This window comes from Artibeus jamaicensis, unplaced genomic scaffold (genome assembly GCF_021234435.1).
Source record: "Artibeus jamaicensis isolate MK-2021 breed Jamaican fruit bat unplaced genomic scaffold, CSHL_Jam_final contig_466, whole genome shotgun sequence".
In the NCBI taxonomy this organism is placed as follows: domain Eukaryota; kingdom Metazoa; phylum Chordata; class Mammalia; order Chiroptera; family Phyllostomidae; genus Artibeus; species Artibeus jamaicensis.
The window spans coordinates 17,768,966-17,791,987 of NW_026521844.1; the positions used below are offsets into that span (position 1 = coordinate 17,768,966).

Here is a 23,022-nt window from a genome sequence, read left to right on the forward strand (position 1 = left end):
TCTTTCTTTCTTTCTGCTGCCTAATTCCATTGTGTAAATGTACCACAGTTTTTTTATCCATTTATTTACTGATGGGCACTAGGTTGCTTCCAAGTCTTGGCTATTGTAAATTGTGCTGCAATGAACATTGGAGTGCATAGGTTCTTTTGAATTGGTGTTTCAGGGTTCTTATGATATAATCTCAGCAGTGGAATTGCTGGATCAAAAGACAGGTCTATTTTTAGTTTTCTGAGGAAATTCTATACTGTTCTCCACAGTGGCAGCACCAGTCTGCATTCCCACCAACAGTGTACTAGGGTTCCCTTTTCTCTGCATCTTCTCCAACACTTGCTTGTTGATTTGTTTATGATGGCCATTCTCAACAGTGTGAAGTGGTATCTCACTGTGGTTGTAATTTGCATCTCTCTGATGGCTACTGATGCTGAGCATCTTTTCATATGTTTCTGGACCCTCTCTATGTCCTCCTCGGAGAAGTATCTGTTCAAGTCCTTTGCCCATTTTTTAATTGGGTTGCTTGTCTTCTTAGAGTGAAGTCATGTAAGTTCTTTGCATATTTTGGAGATCAAGCCCTTGTCTGAGGTATCATTGGCAAATGTTTTCCCATACAGTTGGTTCTCTTTTATTTTAATACTGTCTTCTTTAGCTGTGCAGAAGCTTTTTATTTTGATGAGATCTCATTTGTTTATTCTTTCCCTTATGTCCCTTGCTCTAGGGGACACATCAGAGAACACATTGCTCCATGGAATATCTAACATTTTCTTGCCTATGTTCTCCTCTAGGACTTTTATGGTGTCACAACTGATATTTATAGGAACAATTATAAAGGACACATGGACAATAACAAGGGTGATGGAAACAGGGGAAGGAAGTAGGGAAGGGCGGGGGAAAAGGCAGAAAACTGTACTTAAACAACAGTTAAAAAAGGAAAAATAAAATGCATTAAATAAAAAATACTAAACATATAAGAAGATGACAATTTCAATAATCATTATATGTGTCAACCAAAATATCTAATTTATATTACTTATCAATCATCATATTGTCTTATCAGTAAGAAAGGGAGTGAAAAAAGTTACTATCAAATATTGTGGATGAAATTCTAAATTGTTATAAGAATTTTAGAGGACAATTAAACAGTAACTCAAAATTCCAAATATGCATAAATGTTAATCCAGAAATTTTAGTTTTGATGAATCTGCCTTATAGAAATACTCCTACATGTATACAAAGACACACATACTGTCATTGCGATATCATTTGCTATAGCAACAAAATGAAAACAGCAAAAGTCACCAATGAAGGTTGGTTAAGTCAATTTAATTCAACCAAACAACAAAAAAATTGGACCACTATTAAAATGAATGAGGTACATCTACATTTACCACATTGGAGAAAAGCCCACCATATACTTTTAGGTAAAAAAAAAAGAATGTTTCAGAACAATATGCACTATATGTTTATATGAAAATACAAAACTATTTTGTTTGGATGTTTAACAAGTTAATGCATAGCTGTTAAGATTACGCATGTGTGCTTCAACCTGCTCGTGCATCACCTTTGTTTTTGAAACATTCCTAGTTTCCCTACGAATATGATCTTCACCTCTTGAGTTCGTTCCACACCTTTATATACACCTACGATTCCATTACCAACACACCATTGTCATTTCTAATCAAATAAAGAATTAAAATGCTTTGCAGGGGATATAGAGTGCTGAGCTTTCAGAAGTACATGCAAGTTTGCCACATCCCAAATACCAAAACTATGTTGGGGAAAAAAATCAGAGGCTATCTTCCAACAAATACTTGGAGTCTGAACTGTTTGCATAGCCCGTCTCCAGATGTAGAGCAAATACACCAAGGCATGCCCGCAGTCGTGGCATTATCCACCCACGGAGGGCAGACCATCTCCTGGCAGGACCAGGGGAGTATCCTTTGCTAGAAAACGTAGCCCTTTTCATGGTCCTTGATTTTTAAATCTCTAATCAAGCATGGGCAAATGGGAGCCAGAAAAGGAGAAAAAGTGTGAACCCTGTGTACACCCCAGCAGCCCACAGCAGGGAGTGGCAGGCACATCAAACAGATGTTCCACAGCCATTCACACAACATCTACTCCCACCAACCCAGTCACCAGGCAGGGTTTTATAGACACTACAGTTGTGCTAGTGACTATAAATGTGAAGTGCTGCTTGGATTAGGGAGGACTGACCTAAAAAGTGCATAGTTTAGGGAAAAGGAAACCAAATGTGTAGATGAGTCAATCCAAAGTAACCATACATAACCTGCTCTATATGTTTAAAATACCATCAGTCTCAGATAGTAGACCATCATAATGCAGAAATACTTTCATAAAAAGGCAAAGTTATTCAAGAAATCTGGTGCTTTTACAATATCCTATAGTTTTCTTACCAATTCCTTATAAAAGTTTCTGATAGGTCACTAAGACCAACCTGAGAAACTGTGTTATTAAAGCCTCAGAAATTTTCCTCCAAATTCTAAAACTTTTCTAATTACTATCTCCAACTTCACATTCAGAATCACTAAATATTTAGAAGTTTCACAGAACTTAAACCAATCCAGCATAGCATTTTGTCACATAATAGAGCTAGACAATAGATATTTTACATTCATAAAAGCATAATGTAGTTTATATGTGTGACACGTGTTTGTTGGTATGTGGAACCTAGCGTGAAAATAAATGCTGACAGCATCTTATAGCGCTGTTACAAATGTTAAGGTCAGTTTTTTTTTTTTCTGATGAGGTACAGATTTCAAAAAGTCTAGCCCAAGTACAAACTGGAATAAGACCAAAAATAATATTTTCTTAAAATTGCAGAGGCATCTTCTGAATGCAGTGCTTCTCAAAATGTGGTTCCCAAATAGTGGCATCAACCTCACCTTGGAACTCAGAAACTGGGAGCTGGCGACCCACATCAGAGAATGAATGAGCCTTCCACGTGGTTCTGACGCCCACTCCAGTTTGAGAACCACTGTTCTACAGGTCATGGTTTTGTAGGCTCCAATAAGCTCAGCTTGGCTATTTGTGTTATCCAAGGTCTTCTTTCATAGGGCTTTTACATTTTTCAGCCTTGGCCTATTGAGTTTACCCAATAACTGAGAGGAATCTCTTGGTCATTATAGACACATACACATTTTAAAATGGGAAGTTATTTGCCATTATGATGACAGTGAACTATATAGGCTAACTTTTTAAAAATTATAAATGTTTAAATTTGAAGTATTATAAAAGTATGATAATCAAATTCATTCCTTTTTAGTTAAAAATTACCTTTATTAAAAAACTCTGCAGTAATTGGGCCTATTTCCAAATATTTCAAAAGCTGTAGTTGAATGAAAAACTGGACAGTAACTCTCCTCCTTATAAAAGAAAGTGATTTGTAATATGTTTCTTTCTTGACTTCAACTCTATTTCTTCCACTTCTTCTCTCTGTCATAGTAGGCAGATGACCATCTTTCTTGACACCCTTAACTTACTGGCAGCCATTTATGGGGTGAGCATTTAACTGTGATACAGGTTCAAACCGAGCACCTTCCTCACGGCAAGCGTGCTGGGGAACAGTCTTCTTCCTCCTTCCGCAGCATAGTGTGAGGTGTCAAAGTCTCAACTTTCTAAACTGTGGATGAATTTTACATAAAGCCATATTATAAAGTCAAAGTTCATATTTCTTCATCAAATAGCTCAAAGGTTAATCAATTAGATAAAAGGTATAACAATGTAAATTATACGTATTTGCCATTGAGACTAACTAAACTTGAAATCAGAACCCCAAAAAGGTTTGCCCCAGGCAGTATAGTAGTCTTAATTTTGAAGGAAGTAACTTCTATTAGCTCCAAATACTTGAATAGAAACACTGATTATATTGTAACTTAATTGCAATGGGCCAGAAGTTTAGATGATTGTATAAAGAAGCAAATAAAAACAATAACGTTCAAATTCAAAATTAAATAATTGAGCTGTTACAATTACTAATCTGTTTCAGCTAATATCTCAATTTAAAATGTATTAACAGTAATATTTATCTTTAGGGAAAGATAAATAAAATGTTTTGCGTGATTGGGATTGCTTAGATACTTGAATTCCTCAAAGCCAGAAGGAACAAGAGATCTGCCACCATATAAATGTACATAGTAACGTAGAGGGCAGTAACTAACTTTAAAATATGATTTCATGTCCTCCTTAGCTTTGCGTGCCTCTGCCTCAGATTCACTGGGCAGCGCCAGTGCCGGGGGTTGGTGGCAGTAAGAGAAAAAAGCTGCCTTTGCAGTTTGTTACTCCTCTCGGCTCCTGCTTGTTCCTGAGCCAGACAGAGTTGCAGCTGTCACCAGCAGCTCAGGTAGCAGGCAAAGCCCCGCCTGCTCTGAGACCTTGCCAAGAGCAGCAATTGTTCGGCCCCAGTGGGCTCAGGAGCACACCTGGCACTGCCATCAGAGCATTCTAAGTCAAAGACAAACCTCTGCTAATGGTGCATACTAATGATCTTTACAATTTAATTAGAAATGCTCCAGTTAAGATCACTCACTGAAAACTTAATGAGCAAAAGAAGGCCTGCCTCCTGTTCCTCTGCTTTTTGCCTACAAGAAAAGACAATCGGCTGACCTGAATCAGGTCAAAGCAAATATCCAGAACACTCATTAGAAATCTGTGCCTTAGTCCAAGCTGGAAATAACCAGATATTTCCACTTCAAAGCCAAGAAAGCACAGTGTTAGGAAAGGGAATGGTGTATAGAGTTCTCCTCCTTCATTCCACTCACACACAAACAGGTTTTATTTGACTTTATCATACCCAACCCCTTCAATATGCAGAAACCAAAAGCCACACACGGTATTATCAATGTCTAAAGACTCCACCGAGTTTGAGTATGTTTTTAAGCAATTTGAAGGCTTTTATTTGCTTTCCTTGTGTAACAGCACAAAGTATTAAATGTACTCAAAAAGATTTATTTCTTGATTATTGTAATAACAAAAAAGTAGATTTAATATTTCTGGAAATCATTTTTGCCAACTTGCTCTAAACCAAAGTTTAATGTGTTCCTTCGGAAAATAGGCACAAGGTGTAGGTAGTTTTTAAAGAGTATCCTATTGAAAAAAAGTTCTATGAGATTCAGCTCTCCCACCCCTAATAACTTCTAATAGCACCATCATAGATGTTTTCAAACTTTGACACTTAATAAACACCCTTCAGATATGGAAAAGAAAGTATCACGTTTTATCTCCTCCAATACATGCATGAAAACCAGGGAAAGGTCAGTAGCCTCTCTCGACCACTCCGCTTCTGTGTGATTTTAAGTCACGCGTTGCCTCGGCTTCTCTCCCTCACGCGAGGGGAGTAGGTTGCATGAAGTGAAGTTTCCAGACATCTGTTGGTCCTCAGTGGTCAGTCACATGGTCCTCACATAACATGGGAGTTTCAGAAGAACAAGCAGTGGAACAATTGCATTAACAAGCATTTCAGAAATATAAGAAGTAAAATGATTTCATTTCCACAGAAATCTTATTTGTATGATAACTGTCACTTTCTAAAACGTTGTAGGCAAAACACTATGTGTGTTGATCAATTCTTCTTTTCTATTCTTCAGTGGACAGAATGTAGTTTTGCCTCTGCTAATGAATTTTTCTACCATTTATGATAGATTTTTATAATGGACATTTAGTATTTTCTATTCTAAGTATCATGCTAAGTCAATGCCCCTGTTTGAACATTTGCATCAATGGCCCAGAAAGCGCTCACTGATGCCCTGGCCAGGTGGGCCAGCTGGTCAGAGCACCAAAATGTTGGGGGTTAGATTCCCAGTTAGAGCACATACCTAGGTTGCAGGTTCAATCTCTGGTCGGGCACATAAGGAAGGCAACCAAACAATGTTTCTCTCTTACATCCCTGTTTCTCTCTCTTTCTCTTTTCCTTCCTCTCTCTCTAAAATCAGTAAACATTTAATTTTTTAATTAAGCTAATCCTAAATCTAAATCTTAATCTCAAATATAACACTAAATTAATGAAAACATAAAAAGTGTTTTTATAATAGGTTTTATTTTAGATCTGCAGTCATAAATATTTATTACATAATTAGTAATGATTTTATTCAGGTAATATATCATCTGCTGAAATGAGTTTCAAAAAAAAACCCCTTTTGGTACAAATGAATTTTAAGTGTGCTCAAACACTTCACTATAGGTTTTACACAATAAAGAGCCAATTGAATACTAAAAGTAGACTATTCAAGAAGCAATTTTTATGTAGAGTTTAGAAACTTATAGGTTACAGGTTATGAAATACACTATACATGCCTTCCTTAGTTGGAATATATTTTACTATTTTTTAAATTATATTTTATTGATTATGCTATTAGAGTTGTCCCAATTTTTCCCCCATTGTCCCCCTCCACCCAGCACCCCCGACTCTCTCAGGTAACCCTCACACTATTGTCTATGTCCATGGGTCATGTATAGATTCATTGGCTACTCCATTTCCTATACTGTACTTTACATCCCCATGGCTATTCTGTAACTACCTATTTGTAGTTCTTAATCCCCTCACCTCCTCTCCCATTCCCCTATACTGTCCTCACAACTGGCATCCATCAAAAAATAAATATATATCTATCAACAATTGAATCTAAAAAACAAACTAGGCAAACAAGAACGGAGACAATCATAGTTATGGAAAATGTTTTGTTTTGCTGTTTGTTAAGAATACTTTGCTGAACCAAGTGTGGAATGCTGATAGCTTCCTTAAGATATCATTATATAATAATGCCATTTACTGGGAAGCCAGTAAGCAAACAAAGCTTGCAAGTAGCTCTTTTAAAAACTGTTCATTACACACATGCACTTATTAAATATGACAGTGTGGAAGTTTATTTGCAAATAACTACCTAAGAACCTTTATTCTAAGATTATCCTAACTTCACACAAAACACTAATTTTGAGTGTCTCCAGTAACTCTACTGAAAATTAAACTTTAATACAAAATTCAAACCAAAACTGAGACTAAAACATAATCACACGTAAATGGTACATTTTTAAACTAACCAAAATATTTATCTAAATCTTAACCTCAACACAAGCCAAATCATAAAGCTAAGTATAACATCAAGTCTAATGTTCCCTCAAATAATAAACAAATTTTAACACATAGGTAATTGTATGTCTTGCCCTCGGCTTAAAATTAATACCAACAGTATCTCTTTAATGTCAAACTATAAACTAGCTCAAGTCTAGAACTAACTCAAATTGTAACTTCAACCCAAACTTACTCTCTAAAGTTAAGCTAACCCTCACCCTGGCCAGAGTGGCTCAGTCAGTTGGAGTGTTGTCCCGTACACTAAAACATTGGGAGTTCGATTCCCAGTCAGAGCACATACTTAAGTTGCAAGTTCAATCCCTGATCAGGGTGCATATGGGAGGCAACTGATCAGTATTTCTCTCTCACATCAGTGTTTCTCTTTCTAAAATCAAATACATACTCAGGTGAGGAATTAAAAAATAGGGTTCAATGATGACATTAACAACTTCTATAATATGAAAAGTCATTCAGATAAAAAAGAATGGAACTCCACTGCAAATATAGTCAATAAATGTGTATATATTAGAACACGTGAATCTGCTGGTGTGATGATTTTCCATACACAGATGAAAAGGAGAGTGAATATTTGGAAATGAATGGTTAGGGGCAACAGCAAAACAGTTGAAATCCAGCCAAATTCTATTTTCTATTTTGAAACTTTTTGCAAATAATGACATAAATCCATAAAGGCTTCATTTCTAAAAATAACAAAGTGACTTCTTATGAAAACAAGTTGAATTAACACAGTACAAATATTTAATATAAGTACTTTTAATATAAAATTAATTTGTTACCAGGCCAAAAAAGGGACTAAAACTAGAGTAGCATCAATCATAGTGGCCCATCTCACAAAACTGGCTCCTTTCACTCCAATAGCTCATTTATGTTTCACTGGTCTTAAATGCTTGCCTATTAAATTTGTGGTTTTCTGTTTAGATCCTAGTGTCATCTACAGATAATTACAGTTGTCTCTTCCTGTCTAATAGTTCTATCTTTTTAAAATATGTTTTATTGATTATGCCATTACAGTTGTCCCATTTCCCCCCTTCATTCCCCTCTACCCTGCACATCCACTCCCCCCATTCCCTCCCTTAGTTCATGTCCATGTGTCAGAAGTCCTTTAGATTCTATATTTCCCATACTATTCTTGCCCTCCCCCTATCTATTTTCTACCTACTGTCTATGCTACTTATTTTCTGTACCTTCTCCCCCACTTCCTCCTCCCACTCCCCTGTTGCTAACCCTCTATGTGATCTTCATTTCTATGGTTCTGCTCCTGATCTAGCTGTCTGCTTAGCTTGCTTTTGTTTTAGGTATGGTTGTTAATAACCGTGAGTTTGCTGTCCTTTCACTGTTCATATTTTCTACCTTCTTTTTCTTAGATAAGTCCTTTTAACATTTCATATAATAAGGGCTTGGGGATGATGAACTCCTTGAACTTGATCTTATCTAAGAAGCCCTTTATCTCCTCTTCCATTCTAAATAAAAGCTTTGCTGGATAGAGCAATCTTGGATGTAGGTCTTTGGATTTCATGACTTGGAGTACTTCTTTCCAGCCCCTTTTTGCTTGTAAGATCTCTTTTGAGAAATCAGCTGACAGTCTGATGGGAACTCCTTTGTAGGTGACTGTCCCCTTATCTCTTGCTTATCAAATTTATTGTTTGGGTGGAGTTCTCTATCACAGTGTTGAAAAGTTGCACTAAAATTTAGTATCTTTGTCCTGGTCTAGGCTTTAAGAACACTTCAAAAGTGGTACCATTTTCTGTGATGCCTTCTGTAGTTAGCTGATAGACACCCATTAACACTTTAAGGAACTTCCTTTCTAATTTCCAAGTGAAGAACTTTTAGTATTAATTGGCATTAGATTTTATTAATTGTTTCTGAAGAGCATCAGTTGAGATAACTACATGGTATTTACCCTTTTATTCTGTTTCTGTAGATAATTGCACTAGATGTCCTGATGAAAAATTTGAATTCCTGAGATAATCCCTATTTACTGATACCTTCTGTTCTTTGCAGCATCTATGTTTATAATTAGAACACTACTAATAGTTTGCCTGTTTGTATTAAAATTGTGCTGTTTTGATATCACTCTAAAGCTAGCCTTAGACATTAATTAGATAGCTTTCTACTTTTCTTAATCATCTGGAAGAAGTTCTAAAACATGAAAATTAGCAAGCCCTGGCTGGTGTAGCTCAGTGGATTGAGCGCAGGCCTGTGAACCAGACAATCGCAGTTCGATTCCCAGTCAGGGCACATGCCTGGGTTGCAGGCTGGTTCCCTGCAGGCAAGTTCCCAGCAGGGGATGCACAAAAGGCAACCATACACTGATGTTTCTCTCCCTCTCTCCTTCCCTTCCCCTCTAAAGATAAATAAATAAAATCTTTAATAAATATAAAAATAAATAAAACATGAAAATTAGCTCTTCCTTTAATTATATGAAACTTCATGGTAAACTATCTGGCACTAGTTCTTTCTTTGGGAGAGATTTGTGACTACATTTTAATGTCTTCTATGGCTATTGATGATATTAAGTCTTCTACTTATTTTTGAGTGATTGCTATTTATTTAGCTTTTTTTAGATAAATATTTTTCCCAGAATTGTAAATTTATTGTTCTAAATCTATAAATAGCATTTCTTCAAAATTTTTTCTAATTTTTCTAATTAAAGTCCCTTTTCTTCTTTTTTATTACTACTTTATTATTTATATTATTTTCCCCTTGATCAAACTTAGCAAATGTTTAAAAACATTGTATTTTTGTTTTTTATGCTCAATAAGACATATATATTTCAATATTTATCTGTATTAGTTCTTCCTATATTTTCATCATTCATCTGATATATATGAGGACTGCAATATAATTTCACTTTGATACATTGATCATGATATTCACTTTGATCAGCATAGGATTTAGAGATCCTGTTTCTTATCAAGATTTTAGTTTATGTATTTATTTAACTTAATCATCATGGGCTCATGGTTTTCTAGTCTACCAGTGGGTGATATTCTATTAAAATTATTAATTATTTTGATATTCAAGTTGAACTTGGTTGGCCTGGCAGAACCCGTCCAACAAGGTATTGAATTCTTTTTTTCCTACTACAGGATGATTTAGGCTTTTTCATGTCCTCTGTCCCCAGTCCGAAAGCAGCATTTTTCAAAGGAGCCCTGGATCTAATGGAGAATAATAGTTGCTCCAAATTCCTCCCAGTGGACATGGCTAGAAAATATATGTGTGTACACTGAACATGTTTACAGACACCCACTTATCAATGTTCAATGTGTTATAAAAACATAACTATATTTTTATTGTTATCTTTGTTGATTTTTATTAAAGCCCAAAAGTTCATATTAATACTGTCAAATCCAAGGTTCATTTAAGTTCCCTTGCCTTTTCCAACCCTGAGAAACTAACTCCCATTATCTTTAGTATATGTATTTATTTGACCAATTTCTCTGAATATAGCAAATACCCCATCTTTTCCACCACCCATTCCCCATCCAGAGACTTAAAAGCCAACATGTATGTCTTTTTCACCCCACTTGAGCTCTTACTCTCCACAGCAGTTACTTCCCCCAATGTACACATGACACCCTCCTCAACTTGTTCTTATTCTGACACCCTACACAGAGCCCCTCATCCACACAGATTTCTCTCTCACCCTGCTCAGGTTCTCCATGCTGGGCCACCCTCATTGGTAAATGGCCTTCTCTCCCTGCTAGAGCTCTGAATGCCAGCCCACAAGGGGCTACTCTGGCCCCCAATTCCTAATACCTAGACAACTTTTTATACCACATTTGAATTATTGAGGAAGGAAAGAAATGTAGGGAATGGAAAACTATTTTCTATATTACATTGAGCTTCCATAAGTATTATTGAAAACCCAAGAAAACTTTATAAGAATAAGTATTTATTAGTTCATATCAATTCATCAACAACCATTTATTGAACCCCTGCTAGGTGCTCAGCTGAGGTAATAATGAAAGAAGTATGAAAAGGTTCCTGTCATGTAGCTAATTAAAATTAGATTGGAAACTGAACAAGAAACAGGATAATGAAAGTACATTATAGTTTTCATAACAACAGGAATACAAAACGGAAAGTACATAACTATTAGATTCTCCAATTTCCATAACAAATAGCTAGCTTTGAAGTGAGATTTCCATGCCTGATGTCTGTGTTTTCCCTCCTTCCTCCGAAGTCCACTTAGCACCCAGCTTTTCATTAATGCTTCAAATTGGGTAGAGGAAAAAAACTTTTCCTCTATTAATTACTGGAGCAGATACTATTGTTATTTTGGTAGCACTGTCATCAGAACTAAAGCATAATAAGGTCATAGTATAATATAAAGAAATAATCACTTAAAAAGAAGAAAAAGTAAAAATGCATTGCAGAGTAATTCTTAAAATGTGCTTGCTGTAGGTTGGTCTGACTCAGAAATGCAATCTATACTCTAATCATTTCCGTAAAGTCTACATTTCATTTTACAAGTATAAAGCATAGCTCCATGTCGTGACTGAGAGTAAGGAGGCTATGACTGCAGAGCCACACAGTGCTCTTCGGAAGTATTAAAAACCAGAACAAGTGCCACAGGGAGAGGAAAAGCAAGGAGCCCAGGGTAACAAAGGATGGCATGAGGCCTGCTGGGAGGCCCTTTGGGAGTAGAGGGAAAAAGGAAGTCTTGCTGACAACTGCTACTGTCACCACAACTATCGTCATTTTTGATGGTACAGATGGAACTGAAAATCGTTTGCATCATATTCTACATGAATTTTTTTCAAACGTAATTGCAGTGCCTGAGAGTGCCTGTCATAGCTTAAGGCCAAATACTGACTAATGTTCACAGCAAGAAGTGACAACTATTATTAAAATAATTAATTTTTTTCTCAGATATTGTTTTTGACAAGATAAATGTGTAGAAATGATTATGGAAGCAATTATCCATGCCTCTCAATTTTACAAGTATGTTTGAACTTCCCCCTCTTGCTTTCTACAGGAGTGACTGGGACTCATTACTTCTATATACTATTGCTTGTGTTCAAGGCACAACCTTCACTAAGGTACAAAATACTTCTCTTCCCTCTATAACCAAAGAGAAAAAGAGAGCTAATTCCTGAATGTCTGGTCATTTTTCCCTGAAATGGTTAAACATCCCACATAGTCTTCACTTACCAAGCCTCTGGTTGATCCCACATTTATTAAGATCTTTATGAATATCTAGCAGGCTCTGCCCTTTTCTCTAAAACCCTTCTCTAGCAGTCAACTTCCGGGACCTTGCACAATTTGCTTAAATCATTCAGTTAGGGTAAATTCTGACCCAAGGTGGATTTACAAAAATTTCCCTCCTGGGAGGTGAGCTTTAAGGCTCCTGAATTCTAGTCACTCATCTAAGGACACTGAGTTTTTAAGGACATTGAAATATGGGTACTGGGGAAACATGCCTCACATTGGTATTCACAGTCCTTACATGAAGCAGAGAAAAGTAATCTGCAAAGTGTCTAAAACGTAAAACAGACAGGTTGAGAGAAACAGAGAGAGTCAAGGAAGAGGTGGAAGGAACCCTTCAGTTCTGAATCCACCAGCTTTCCTTTAATTTGGTGAAATTCCACTAGTTTTTTATGCACTATCAGATTGAACGGAGTTGAGGAATGCGAGACCACAGTCAACCCGCCGCCCTGCACCCTGGCTGGGTCCGCCGGTCGCTCACTGGGTCGCTCACTGGTTCACTCACTGGTCCACCCATTGCAACCCCACGCCTGGGCTCCATGCACCTGAATTTTCCTGTGCAACCCCACTCTGTCAGCTGCTGGCTCCACTCCTCTTACCAGTCAGGCTGAAGAATTTGTTGTTATCAGACTTCCAAAAAGTTCAATTTTCTGTGTTCTGGATGTTTTCTATTGCTAACATTTTGTTGTCTCTAAACTTGGTTGTGTGAGAAAGCACGGCGTCTCCACCTATGCCTCCATCTTGGCAGAAGTCTGTTGTCTATGAATGATGTCTCTGTAAGAGGTTCATAAATTTTACCTCTTACCATACTTAAATGTATGGACATGGAAATACTAGATGTTTTTATATACCTTTAGGTAGTCACCTACAGATTATCCGAGCACCCAGGGATCACAGACTCATTGTTTACGGACTCTTTTCCACCCAAATTCAATGCTTTCAGTCCTAGGGCAGATGATCCAATTAGCAGGGGCCCTAGATTGGTAGTTTCTATCAATAGCTCAGAATATGAGTAAACACTTGAGATATTTACATAAAGGTCTCAACATTTGTTTCCTAGATTTTGAAAAGTCCAATTGATTTTACTAATGCTATAGAATATGCTAATTTATCTGGTCTCTCAAAAAATTGCCTTAACAACCAGTGTTTGAATTATGTCAAACACAGTTTACACAAAGACTTTTTTAATGTTCCCTTACAGTGAATGTGGAGATCACTGTAATCAAGCTAAGCTTCTTAGTTGTCTTTTACTGTGACTACTGTTACTATTTGTTCTTCCTGCTTCATTTTAATTTTCATGTTTCTGTGTTGTTGTTTAGTTGAATTCTTATTATTTGTTTTATTATTCCTTGTTTTTGTTGTTCTGTTTAGTATTATTGTAGCTATACCTTTTATGGTGAATATACTTCAATTAATCTTGAATGAAATAATAAAAGTATTATAGTAAAGTCAAAATGAGAAGAGAAGTTACTTTCAGGTTCATCCTCATCACTGACGTATCATTCAGACACCTGGAGGCACCAGGAGACGGAATGCCATTCAGACAACAAGCCACTGGACTCTTTCCTACCAGGCTAACAATATCACATGCCTGCAGATGCTTGCGCCTCTTTCAAGTCCCTTACTTAACATTTATAATTACTCTCTATACAGGAAAGAGACAGAAGTAAAGAAAAATTCCTTGCACTTGAAGACTTTACAATCAATAGGAAAGATAGACATGAAGAGCAAAATAAACTCTAAAGCACAATCATATTTGATTGATAAGATTGAGGGCAGAACTAGCCATGAAAGAAGAATGGGTTGAGAAAAACCAAAAGGGTATCAGAACATCCCAGACCCAAAGAACACTCCGAGCCTTGGGGGAAGGGTCTAAAGATTCATCTCTTTATTTTGAGAAACAGTGAAAACCTTATCAAGAAAATCTCGACTTGTTGAGATTTGTCAGAAGCTTAATCTGTTTGGAAAGCCACGTTAGGGAGTTCAGACTTGAAAAACTGTGTAGCAAATAATACACACTTCACTCATAAGGCCAAGCTTTTGTCATTTTGAGTGCTGCTTAAGTAAAAAATAAATCAAAAAAAAAATCTAAAGAGAAGGAATAAAATGAGGACATGCAAGTTGTGATCAATGGGCATAGAGGTGGAGAAAATATACAATACACCAAGGACATGAAACCTGTTGTTGTAGTCGTTGCTGTTTTCGGGGAGCCCAACGTGGATTCAGCCATGCACTGAATAGTTTCATGTTCTACCAACTGAAACCTGTTTTTAAAACACCATCTACTGTATCCTTTATAAATTTGTGCTTGAGATCAGATGTCTCCAAAGTAAATGACCTTCTCCTTCTTCGTGTCAGATGATCGATGTGTTTATTGCAAGTCTATACTGGCACCACACCATGGTTCTGAGCCCGTCTGGCATTATGGGTTATCCAAGAGTATAAACAAACATAAATACGCAGAGTAGTTAGTAATTTCCTTTGGGAAAGCAGAGCATATGTAAATTTTTACTGACATGAGTGAGGTTGGTGTTAACATAGTCTATTTTCACTAATATTTTATGAAAAATGTGTGCATAATTAAAGGATTGACACTTAATGTTATAAAATCACCCATTAGTTTTCTGTTTAAAACCCTTTGTTTCTTTTTTTCTCCACCGCCCAAAGGCAAGTCACCTTCCATCAAAATACATTTGGCCCCTTAACCCTTTACTACTGCCCACCCCCTTCCCTCTGGTGACCACCATACTATTGTCTGTGTCCATGAGTTTGTTTTATAGTACCCCTTGTTTCTTATAAAACATTTTATTTATAACACATAGAAATGGGTCTCAATCCAACAAGAAATAAATTAACTAAAAAAAAAATTTACAGTTTTTGTCCAAAGAGTGACTTCTGTCTTATTCCTATAGGAGTTATATTTAGGAAGCTGCATTTCTTCTTGTCAGGATATGTATACCAACACATAACTTGAACTGTCAAAACTAAGCTACAATAGTACCTTTGCATGCCAGGGTGGACGGTGCACTGTGGTAACAGAGGCAACTAGTCAGAAGGCCATCATGGGCAGCTGTTCTCAACCCACCAGAGACGATTCTTATAGAGCAAGAAAAACACATCATTATGAAAGGGGGATTATGTCATGGTCTTACGCTGCAATTCTTCATGTATATTCACTTAAAGGTTACCTTAGAATACTGTGTAATTTAGGATGTAGTGGAGCATTGAGAGATGAGAAGAGCAAAATTGCACTGTCAACCAACTGAAGAGACTAGGTGATAAATTCAGTGCAAAGGCATTTGCTCTGCAATCCTCACACAAGGCCCTCACAGGCCACTTTCCCTTGCAGCCTTGATGAGTAGACACATCTGCCAGAAAAACCTGTTTTCCATGCAAGCTGCAGGAGTGGCCTCTGTAGCTCTTATCATTTATTTTGTTTTGGAAACCACAGTGAAACAACAAACATACCATATCTACTGGAAATCACTTCTACTTTCCCCCTTTTTAGCACCTTCATTTTGTGCAGTGTCTTTTGATCATTTGTGAATGAATATATATATATATATATATATGTATGTATATGTGTGTGTATAAATATACATATACATATATTCCTCAGCAGGAAACTCCAGGGAAATTGATCACTAAAGTGTTTGAAGGCAGACATGAAGAATTTCCAGTTCTTTTTCTTTTTTTATCCCCACCTGAGGATACTTCATGGATTTTTTTTGGAGGGGTGCCTTTTTAGTAGTTTGTTTTTTATTGTATTTTTTCCATTACCATTTATTCTCCTTACACCCTCTTTCACCTCCCTGGACCCAATCACCACACCATTGTTCCTGCCTACGAGTTCTTTTTCTTCTTTGCTCATTGCTTTTAGAGACAGAAGAGAGGCACAGAAACAACAGTGTGAGAAAGAAACATGGATCTACTGCCCTGTGCCCATACCCTAACCAGAAATGTGTGCAGCCAACTGGCAGTGGAAACCACAACCTTTCTGGAAGACCTTTCGGGATTACACGCCAACCAACTGAGCCACATCAGCCAGGGCAAGAATTTCCAGTACTTACAGAGAATCTGTGTGGTGACACATTTATGAGATTAATCAGAATGAAAACAGAATCTCATAACACAGCCCTGGAAGGCCCACTGTTATCCTGCCAGCTGGCTGCTCCCTTCTCCTGCTGTGGGTGATGACGCTGGGGCACAGGGGTGCTTCTAGACTCCTGACCAGAATGGCCCAGGGAGGAACGCACTCTGCCCTTTGACCAGCATGCTGTCCATATCACTAGGCTATAGGGTGATCTCCTGGCCATCACTCTTCCCTCAGAGACTTTCCAGGCATAAATTTAAAAAAAGAAAAACAGGCTCTGGTGGGGTAGCTCAGTTGGTTAGAGCATCCCCATAGGCCAAGGTTGCAGGTTCCTGGTAAGAAGACATACAAAAATCAACCAGTGAATGAATAAATAAATAGAACAACAAATCAATGTTTCTGTCTTTCTCTGTTTCTCTTCCTCTCCCTTCTCTAATATCAAATTTTTTTAAATTAAAAAGAAACAGTTCTACCCACAATCTATTATTTACAGGCCTGGGCTTTTCCAAGTTTATTACTGGGGGCACCAGATGCCCACATAACCCCCTTATCTCTGAGTTCTTCCCTAGACAAACAGCAATTACTGGACATTCAGACGTCTAGCCACTCAGTGACTGGAAACAGCCTTACACCTGTATTAAACAACAATGACGAGGAAAGGCTTATTCCTTTCCTATATGAAATAGGCAGCAGAGCTATAATAAACATCCCTTTGCTCAGAAACTATTGTTTTAATATTGTACATAAAATTAAGATTATTGATTTAATAAGTTAGATTTTATCACTCTACCCGAACAAACAAAGGTGCCCATATTGGAAATGCTAAAGGTTGACAGAAGCAAAACCAATTGCCTTGGGAAGAAATGATGTTTGAGAACAAGAGAGGTGAGGGGATAAACGAATAAACTTAATTCCTAAGAGTGTAGGGTCCAGAACCAGATTTTCTGGGTTCAAATCTATATTTACTATTCATTCCTGTATGAATTGATCAAGGTACTTAATTTTTCTGTGCCTCAATTTGCTCAGCTATAAAGTGGGGAGAATAGTGGCACATGCCTGATTGAGTTGTTTTGAATGAGTTTAAATGAGCTAATTCTTATAAGGTGCACAGAACTATATTTGGCCCAGAGGAAGTCCTTGGGGGTGGTAAGTTGTTACAAAGGTCATATTAGGAAAACCCAGTGTTCGAGAGCATTTAAGTGAGAGTGAAGGGTCTTACACATCAGAAAGAGCCAGAGGGAACTGCCTCATTACAGTCTATGACAAACAGTGCTTGGTATTTATAATAGAAGTCCTGAGTACTTCTGTTCTTTTTAAAAAAAAAAAAAAAAACATGGGTTATCAAAGTGTACATCATGCCTAGTAATCTTTTGTAATCTTTTTTTCTCTTAAAAGTTGATTAAAGTTTTCTAGTAAAAACTTTTTATTTGCCAATTTCTTATTATCCTGCATTTAAGTTCTTTTCAACTTTTTGATAATAATAGATGTAGTAAGAATTTTAAAATATCAATATTTAAAACAAAAAAATGCTAGTAGCCACAGATAGCTATTTCCATATAGTGGTGGAGATACTTCTTCGTTTAAGAAAATATCTGGGGGGGAAACTATTGAGCATGAAAAATAATCTCTTCATGACAGAAGAAGAAGAAGAAGAAGAAGAAGAAGAAGAAGAAGAAGAAGAAGAAGAGAAGGAGAGAGAGAAGGGGGGGAGGAGAGAAGAAGAAGAAGAAGAAGAAGAAGAAGAAGAAGAAGAAGAAGAAGAAGAAGAAGAAGAAGAAGAAGAAGAAGAAGAAGGAGAAGAAGAAGAAGGAGAAGAAGAAGAAGAAGAAGAAGGAGAAGAAATTACAAAGAGGAAGGTGAGCTGCAGTGCACAGTGAAAGGGAAGAAACTGAGGTTTCCTGGGGCAAGGAGGTGAGGTTGGATTGGAGAGGCTGCACAGGGGGAGGCAGCTGTGTGGAGGGAACACACGCCATGTGCTGGGCTCTGAGGAGGACACACCAGCAAGAAAGTCCCCAAGGGTTAGGACCATTTAACTAAAGTTATGGGGAAATTTGGCATTGATGTTAAAGCCATTTCTGGTACCAGGCTCTACTTTCCATTGGTTATCTCTAGGCTTGATTACCTCTAAACAATGCATTAATACCAGTGATAACAAAGGGGGTTAAAGAAACATGGATGTCTAGTGTGGAGAACAGCAAGTTACATAAAAGTACATCATTTCTAGTAGTGAGATCTTAGGAGTGTACATCAATTTTCATCTTAAAATGGAGAGAGTGTCACCTATTTGATACAGTTGTAACATAAAATTAAAATGTTTGGAAGATGGGGCTTCTAGCCAAGATGGAGGCATAGGTAGATATACTTTGCTTCCTCAAACAATCAGAAGAATGACAACAACCAATTTAAAAATGAAAAGCAACTAGAACTGCCAGAAAATCAAACTTTATGAAGGTCTGAGAACCAAGGAGTTAAAGAAGAAACATTCATCCAGACTGGTAGAAGGGGCAGAGATGGGCAGCTGGGGCAGAGATGATACGTGGCAAGGGACCTGGAGGGCAAGGCCACAGCTGGTGGACCAAGCCATCCACATTCACATTCAGATAAGCTGAGAGGAACAATTCGGGAGCGAGACAGACCACATAACTCAGGGTTCCAGCACAGGAAACTAAAGCCTCAAAACCTCTGACTATAACATCTATGGGGGTTGCAGTGGTGGGAGAAACTCCCAGTCTCATAGAAGAGTTTGTTGGAGAGACCCACAGGGTCCACAATGTACACAAATCCACCCACCCGGGAGTCAGCACAGGGCCCACTTTGCTTGTGAGTAGCTGGGGAAGTGACTGAATGCTGGGTGAGAGCTGATCAAATGGCCTTGTTCCCTCTCTGACCTCACCCCCACATACAGTGCTAGAATGCAGTGAAGTGGGCTTCTCCACCCTGCCAAATACCTAAGGCTCTGCCCCATACAATGTAACAGATGCACCAAGACAAAGAAATATGGTCCAAATGAAAGAACAGAACAAAACTCCAGAAAAAGAATTAAGTGACGAGGAAATAGCCAACCTATCAGATACAAATTTCAAAACACTGGTAGTCAGGGTGCTCACAGAAATGACTGAGTATGGCTGCAAAATAAAGGAAGAAGTGAAGTCTATACAAAGTGAAATAAAGAAAAATATACAGGAAATTAATAGTGAAGGGAAGGAAACCAGGACTCAAATCAATGATTTGGAACAGAAGGAAGAAATAAACATTCAATAAGAATAAAATGAAAAAACAAGAATTCAAAAAATAAGGAGAGGCTTGCAATCCTCTGGGACAACTCTAAACACTCCAACATCTAAATATTAGGGGTGCCAGAAAGAGAACAAGAAAAGCAACAAATCAAAAACTTATTTGAAAAAATAATGAAGGGCAGCTTCCCCAATTTGGCAAAGAAAATAGACTTCTAGGAAGTCCAGGAAGTTCAGAGAGTCGCAAAGAAATTGGACCCAAGGAAGAACTCACCTACATAAATCATCATTAAATTACACAAGGTTAAAGATAAGGAGAGAATCAAAAGCAGCAAGAGAAGAGTAGACAGTTACCTACAAAGGAGTTCTCATAAGACTATCAGTTGATTTCTCAAAAGAAACCTTACACACAAGAATGAACTGGAAAGAAGTATTCAAAGTCATGAAAGGCAAAGACCTACACCCAAGATTGCTCTATCCAGCAAACCTTTCAATTAGAATGGAAGAGCAGATAAAGCTCTTCTCAAATAAGGTCAAATTAAAGGAGTTCATCATCACCAACCTCTTATTATATGAAACATTAAGGGGATTTATCTAAGAAAAAGAAGATCAAAACTATGAATACTAAAATGACAACAAACTCATGTCTATCAACAACTTAACCCCCCCCCAAAAAAAAAACAAGAACAAGAACAAACTAAGCAAATAACTAGAACAGGAACAGAATCACAAAAATGGAGATCACATGGTGGGTTGTCAGTGGAGAAGGGGAGACAGAAGGATGGTGAAAAGGGCACAGGGAGTAAGAAGCATAATTGGCAGGTACAAAATAGACAGGGGGAGGTTAAGAATAGTATGGAAAATGGGGAAGCCAAAGAACTTATATGTACGACTCATGGACATGAGATAAGGGGGTGGGGAATGCTGGTGGAAGGGGGTACTGGGTGGAGGAGGATAAAAGAGGGAGAAATGGGACAACTGTAATAGCATAATCAATAAAATATACTTAAAAATAACAACAATGTTTGGAAGATGGCTGGCAATGGTATGTGTTCAATATCTACTTTTATCTGATTTTAAAGTGCAGTTGGTACTAATAAATGTTAATGACAATGTTAAATTATATACTATATATCAGATTTAATAAGGCAGAGAAGTAGAGTACCCTTTTTAAAAAGTTTATTCAAGAAGTAAATATAGTCTTTGAAAAATGAGTTTTATTTTTTCAGAAAGTTTGGTTATCTAAAAATTGTGCTCTGAAAGTGACAGAGAACTTAAGTTCAGGTTCACTACTTTTTGGAGATATGACATTTCACTCTGTTAAATGATACCATTACTTGTGAAGTTTTTTTAGCCACTTATTCTTTCACTGTCTGTAAGTATTCATTTGTCCATTCACCATGGGGTCAACAAACATTTACTGTGTAACTGGTATGCACCAGAAACTGGGTACTGTGTAGAGATATGCTCCAAGTTCAGTGTTTTGTTTAACTGAACACGAAGTTGCATGCATGTGCTACAGTCCTTTTGTGATGCCGTCTGTGTCCCTTCTGTTTGCCCATGGTCATGAAGATTTCCACATACTACAGTAAAGACTAAAGTACCTAGGGCCAGGTACAAGTTAAGCTTAAGGTTACATGCAGAGAAAGGGCACAGGCCCCATCCTTTCTTCCCCTAGCAGATGTGTGTGGTTTGACACACTGTGGGTGAAGGTGCCCAGGAAGAGCTCTTGTCGCTGTGCTCATCTCCCTTCTTACAGGGCAGGCATATAAACAACCTCGCCAATGTGTGTGTGTGTGTGTGTGTGTGTGTGTGTGTGTGTGTGTGTGTTAGAAAGAGAGAGAGAAAATTTGGCCAAAGAGAGACTGTAGTGGCAATAGGAATACTAGGACCAGTGGACCTTAAATTCTAGAAGTTTTTGCAGTAATCTGGGAAAGCCTGGAGTGCATGGGAAATGTGGGTTAAGCATGGGGCCTCCTGCCAGAGGAGGGCGCCCTATTGCTGTGGACAGTGGTGCACGGGTGTCAGCAAGCGCATCACCTCTCCCATTGGCCTGTTTCCCAAGTAAACAGGAAGCCCCAGGGTCGTCTTCACACAAATTGAGTTTCCTCTGGGTGCCAGATATTATGCTAGGTATAAAGATATCAAAGTAAATAAATTGGATAAAAGCCCCTGCTGTCATGTAACTTGCCAACTACTGGGAGATACAAAATAGTGCAATTTAAGGCTACCCTTTAAGTACCATATGAACATGATATCAGTATTTTCTGAAATGTGCAAGAGATGAGTTTTCATTTATTTTAATGTATAATAGCAAAAGACATAACTAGTGTATCAGATTTTTGTAAGTGGGGAGACCTACTTATTAAATATTAAAACAGATAAAATCCAGATATAACATAAATTGTATGGAATGTGAATAACTAAAGTTAGGGAAACATCATTTCCTGCAATTGAATCATCACAAAAAAATCCCGTGGAGTAGACATTAATATAAATCACTGTCAAAAATGGGGCTCAAAGAAATGTACAACACCCTTCGGTACCCAGAACCCATGTTCTCTCCACAGTCCGACACTAATACCAGGAATGCCAATGATCATCAATAAATCGAATTCAAGCCCTGGCTGGTATAGCTCAGTGGATTGAGCGGGGGCCTGTGAACCAGACGATCGTGGTTGATTCCCAGTCGGGGCACATACCGGGGTTTCAGGCCGGTTCCCTGCAGGCCAGTTCCCAGCCGGGGACGCAGGAAAAGCAACCATACATTGATGTTTCTCTCCCTCTCTCCTTCCCTTCCCTTCTAAAGATAAATAAATAAAATCTTTCAAAATAATCTAATTCATGTAGACTCCTTCTAAAAGTTAACCCTGCACAATCAACCTTCTGTCCCACAGAACCACCTTCAGTCATCACGCTGTGGATTATGAAAGGAGCCACAACTTGCTTTGGCCCTCCGGGAATCAATAGCACAGTGTTAGTAGCATTTACTCTACCTGTGCCTTGGCAGCCCAGAAACCTGAAGGAGTCACCTCAACAACTCAGGAAAACGTGGACTTACAATAGGTGGACCATAGAGAGGTTTTCCAGAAGAAGGAAAATCCAGCAGAAGAGGAACTAAATACATGAGCTGAGAGAAAACTGCTGAGCTGGCTTCCATCATCAAATCATTAACCAACTTGGATTAGTCAGCCCTTTCAAGACCGCATCTGCACTATTAAAGCTTCAAGGGCTGTATGCCAAAGTGAAAATTAAATAAAGCAACAAAAAGACTGTGTCCAAAAAATTTGCTTTTATTTTTACTGTACAGAGTGAGGCTCTGCACTCTAAAGCAACCACAGAGAGCCTTTGCCAAGTCGTGGCGGTTTCCCAGAATGCATTAAAAA

The 23,022-nt window shown here is 37.8% G+C and overlaps 1 long non-coding RNA gene across 1 annotated transcript in view; it reads right to left on the bottom strand.

Moving 5' to 3' along the window:
- LOC128627754 (uncharacterized) overlaps window positions 1–22,723 on the bottom strand; it is a 176,095-nt gene extending 153,372 nt beyond the window's left edge. Inside the window, exon 1 of the long non-coding RNA XR_008392051.1 lies at window positions 22,633–22,723. This is a non-coding gene — a long non-coding RNA (uncharacterized LOC128627754). The remainder of the gene's footprint in view (window positions 1–22,632) is intronic.
- Between the last annotated feature and the right edge of the window lie 299 nt (window positions 22,724–23,022).